Below are 5,317 nucleotides of genomic sequence, written 5' to 3'. Positions count from 1 at the left end.
TTAAGTATAAAGTATACAAAGAATTATTTTTAACATCTTCTCTAAGTTCTATCTTGTAAGATACATTGAAAAATTAAGCTCACTAGGAACACATTGTTGTTTAACATTCCTAGTTTATTTTTCCTTCTGTCTGTAGTAGTATGTTGTTCTTTATTCCTTTTGTTAAAACAGCAACATTTTGGCAGGCAATTGTTTCAAGTAAGAAAGGGATGTGGGGAGGGGGTCAAGATGAAAACTAACAGTTTAGTCCTGTGATTCACTTTGCACGAAGCTCAGTAAACCTTCTGTTTAGTTTAGTTTATATGCCTGTCACTGGAAACAACATGGATGTTTCTGACACTTGGCATATACATTCTGCAGGCTTGCTAGGGAGTACCCTCCTTGAGAACTCACTGAAGGAACAACTCAGTGTTATGGGCCCTTTTCCCCATCAACCCTAGTGCAAGAGCTGGAGGAGGACACTTTCAGGGCAGAATCAGCCTATGAGAGTGCTTAACCCTTCATCTGACCATGGATACTCCCCTGTAAGGATTGGCACAAACCGTGTGATGAGCCAAAATTTGGGCTGAATTCTGGCCGGATTGAGTCTTGGGTGGCAATGTTCAGCACACATGTGGTCTCCAAAGAAATCTCTGAGCTTTTGGGTGCGGCTTGGAAAACTAAACCCACCCAGAAACTCTGGTGTGAAAATGCTAGACAATGGTGGGGGTGGAGTTTTCCAGCCTTGGAAACACAAATAGGGATCCTCCAAAGCTTGATAGGCACTGCTGCCTGCCAATAACAGAGTTTCTGTTTGTCACAATAGAACTCAGATCTATACAAGTTTAGGATGAGTGTGTGTTTCCTTTGTTAGTATTGTGGTTTTGAATGGAGAGGGTATACTCACAAAAGAGCTTTGCTGCTGGGCATGGTGGGAGGGTTGCTTACCTAGCTTACTCAGTCAGGGGGCAGGGAGCGTTGCTTTGCCTTGGGTTCCTCTGTGTTGTGATTCAGTTTTTGTTTGTTTGTTTGCTGCAAAGGGTGGAAAAATTAGGACTGAATTCATCTTTCACATTATAGCACTTTTAAAAGAAGGATTTTCCTGCATGCTGTCTGCTTCCTTGGTGGCTTCTGTTCCTTTTTCTTTTCATTTTATTCCTGCATGCTGTCTGCTTCCTTGGTGGCTTCTGTTCCTTTTTCTTTTCATTTTATTCCACACACACACACACTTGGGGTTGTTGAAGGGCTGTAGCCAGCGGGGGGTGCAGCAGGCACTGCCCCATCACATCTGTTATGCCCCCCACTGCAATCTTCCCTTTTTTAATTCTTAAAGTAACTTGTTTAAGCCACTCTGCCTTGGGCAGCCCCTGAGCTGGCCCAAAGGGCGATTTCCTTCCTTCCTTTGGCTGGGGGGATGGCTGGGGCACACAGTGCTGCCTCCCTGCCTCCCTCCCCCAGAAAAGTACCTAGCTCTGGGGTGGGGATGGACAAGCTCACCACCCACTGTCCTGCCTGCCTCAGATGGCATGTGGGGACAGCGGAGGCAGGCAGGGGAGGAGATCAAGGCTGGTAACATGTGACCTGTCATGTGAACCTATGATGATGCTTATGAGATCCTCCCATGCCATTCTACCCTGCCTGCCTGCAATTCCTGTAATTTAATTAAATTTAAATTTTATTTAAATTTTATTTTTATTTATTTTAACTTTAATCAGCGCCTCCTGGTGCTTCCCCCCAAAAAAGAATTCCTGACTACATGGCTGGGTTGCAGTAAGATGAGGGATTGCTCTTTGGGTATTTGGGGGGGCTGCTTTTTTGGGGGGGTTCAACTTAGTTCTCTGCCATTTTATACCACCCACCCACCTACCAACCCACACACAAATACACTGGGCTGCTTTTTGTTTTGGAGTGATCTGTGTTTGTCTTTACTGCAACTGACTTTACTGCTGTCCATTTAAACCCCCCCTACTGACCTGGGGGGTGATCTGTGTTCATCAGCCTGACTCCCTGCACCCAGCCTACCTTGGGGGGCTTGTTCCAGAGCTGGATGCAAAAGGAAAGTCCAAAGCTATTTGATGCATATAATTGGAATTTGAGAAATGAATTAAGCTAAGATCGAAATCATAAAACGAGAAATGAAACATTTAATCACTTTTATCCTCAGAGTGAGTGAACTAAAGTGGACTGGATTAGAACACTTTCAGTCACAAAATTACAAAGTGTTTTACTCAGAGAATGACAACCATGAAAGAAATGAAGTTGCACTAATATTGAGGCAGTATGTAGCACAGGCAGTCAGGGGCTATAATGCAAAGTGTGACTGAATGAAATCAATCAGACTTCATGGAAAGCAAATCAATATAACTATCATTCAAGTTTATGCCCCAACTACAGATGCTGATGAGGAAGACATTGAAAGCTTTTATTCAAGTGTTCAGGAAGAAATTGATCACACACATCAACAAGATGCACTGAAAATCACAGGTTCCCAGAATGCAAATGTAGGAAACAAAGCAGAATCCAATATTTTTGGATTTGGGCTAGAAGCATGAAATGAAGCAGGAGAATGACTCATAGAATTCTGTGAAGAAAACAATTTGTTAATTGCAAACACGTTTCAGGCAACCAAACAGACAATTGTACACCTAGACATTACCAAACTGCCAATTTCAAAGTCAAATAGATTACATAATTGGAAGCAGAATATGGAAAAGCTCTATTCTCCCTACTAAAAAAAGACCAGGAACCAAATGTGGTATTGATTATGAATTGTTAATATTAAAAAATTAGAATAAACCTGAACAAAAACACTAAAATATCAATAGGGCCAAAATACAATCTAAGCAATATTCCTGAAGAGTTTAAAGAGCATATAAAGAACAGATTTGCATTACTAAGCTCAAGTGACCCAGAAGAACTATGGGTTGAAACCAAAGATATTATCAAGGAAGAATGCACAAAGACTATTCCTACAGCCAAAAGAAATGAAAATTTTTGATGGATAACTGATGAAACTCTTAAAATTGCTAAAGATAGATGAGAAGCAAAAGGCGACAGAAATAGAATCAAAAGCCTAAATGCTTTATTCCAGCTACTCAGACACAGAAATAAAGAGAATGATTATAATAACCAGGGCTTTTTTTGTAGAAAAAGCCTAGCAGGAACATAATAGGCCACACCCAACAACAGAAACCCATTAGCATATCCAGCCACACCCATGAGACCATAGCTCATTAGCATATTATGCTGCACCCCCATGTTACCAGAAGTATAGTCATCCAGCCACACCCACCTTTTGCTTCTTATTCTGTTTACCTTGTTTGTTGTCAAAACCCAGGGCTTTTTTTGTAGCAGGAACTCCTTTGCATGTTAGGCCACACCCCTAATGTAGCCAATCCTAATGAGTTTCTGCTATTGGGTGTGGCCTATTATGCTAATGAGTTCCTGCTGGGCGTGGTCAACATGGGGGCCAGCCGGAACTCCGTTCCTGTGCGTTCCTGCCCAAAAATAGCCCTGATAATAACCAATGTAAAGGAATAAAAGAGAACAACCAAAAAAAGGAAGGATAAGAGATCTGTTTCACAAGATCCAAGAAATCAAAGCATATTTAGGCATGCTGAAAGATCAGCACAGAAATACATTAACTGAACAGTACAAAACAAAGATGGGAACAATACACTGAAGAACTACACAAAAGACATGAAAGGATGACGGATCCTTCCAAGAAGGATCTGACCTACATTTTTAGCAAGTGAACTGAAAGCTGCACTGAAAGTAATGGGGGGGAACAAGTCACCAGTAGATGGGATATCAAAGGAGCCATTCCAAGCCACAGAAATAGAGTCCATCAGAATCTTAACCAGATTGTGCCAACAAATATGGAAAACCAAACAATGGATGACAGACTGGAAAAACTCAATTTACATTTCAGTTCCAAAAAAGGAGATGTCAAATACAACAGCAACTATTGGACCATTACATTAATTTCTCATGCAAGTACAGTTATGCTCAAAATCTTACTACACAGATTGTGATCATTTATGGAACGCGAAATGCCAGCTGTTCAAGCAGGATTCAGAAAAGGAAGAGGCACTAGACATCATATTGCAAATTTACATTGGTTATTGGACCATACAAGAGAATTTCAGAAGAAAATCAGCTGGTGTTTCATAGATTACAGCAAAGCTTCTGACTGTGTGGGCCATGACAGTTAATGCTGGTTTTAAAAGAAAGGGGTGTGCCACAGCATCTGATTGCTTCGATGCATAACCTGTACTCTGGACATGAGGCTACTGTTAGTACAAAATGCAGAGAAACAGAATGGTTTCTAGTTGACAAAGATGTCAGACAAAGATATATTTTCTTTCCTTTTTTCCCTATCTCTTTAGTCTGTATGCAGACATATCATAAGGAAAGGTGGATGAGATTTAAAGGAAGATGGAGTGAAAATTGGGAGAAGGAACATTAACAGTTTGAGATATGCAAATGACACCCCATTGTGGCAGAAAATATTAAAGACTTGAAATGACTAGTGCTAAAAGTTAAAGCAGAAAGTATCAGTGCAGGATTACAGCTGAACATCAAGACAAAACTAATCACTACAGGGGAATTACACTACTTCTTTAGGTTGATAATAACGGAATTGAAATTGTTCAAGATTTTCTATTCTTTAGCTCAGTCATCAACCCAAAGACAGATTGCAACCAATAAGTCAGAAGGAGATTTAGATCGGGAAGGGCAGCTATGAAGGACCTTGAAAAGATGTGTCGCTGGTGACCCAGATCAAGTTAATTCACGTCATAGTATTTCCCATTACTATGCACGGGTGTGAAAGTCAGACAATGAAGAAAGATGACAGGAAGAAAGTTGATTAATTTGAAATATGGTGTTGGAGGAGAGTTTTACAGATAGTGTGGATTGCCAAAAAGACAAATAAGTGAGTTTTAGATCAAATCAAGCTTTGACTCTCCCTAGAAGCTGAAATGACTAAACTGAGGTTACTGTACTTTGGTCACATTATGAGAAGGCAAGAGTCACTGGGAAAGACAACAATGCTAGGAAAAGTTGAAGGCAGCAGGAAAAGAGGAAGACCCAACAGGAGATGGATTTGACACAATCAAGGAAGCCACAAACCTCAGTTTGCAAGACCTGGGCAAGGCTGTTAATGAGAGGACATTCTGGAGGACATTAACTCATAGGGTCACCATAAGTCAGAAGTGACTTTACGGCACTTAATACACATACACACATTGAAATCAGCCTCATGGGCCCGGGCCCAGCCAAGTTCCACTGGACAACCAGTGGGACAACCCAACCCAACCAGTGGGACAACCCAACA

This window comes from Gekko japonicus, unplaced genomic scaffold (assembly GCF_001447785.1).
Source record: "Gekko japonicus isolate JY-2015 unplaced genomic scaffold, Gekko_japonicus_V1.1 scaffold1821, whole genome shotgun sequence".
Taxonomy (NCBI): Eukaryota; Metazoa; Chordata; class Lepidosauria; order Squamata; family Gekkonidae; genus Gekko; species Gekko japonicus.
The sequence above is the reverse complement of the archived record's forward strand: the minus strand, read 5'-3'. Positions refer to the sequence as shown.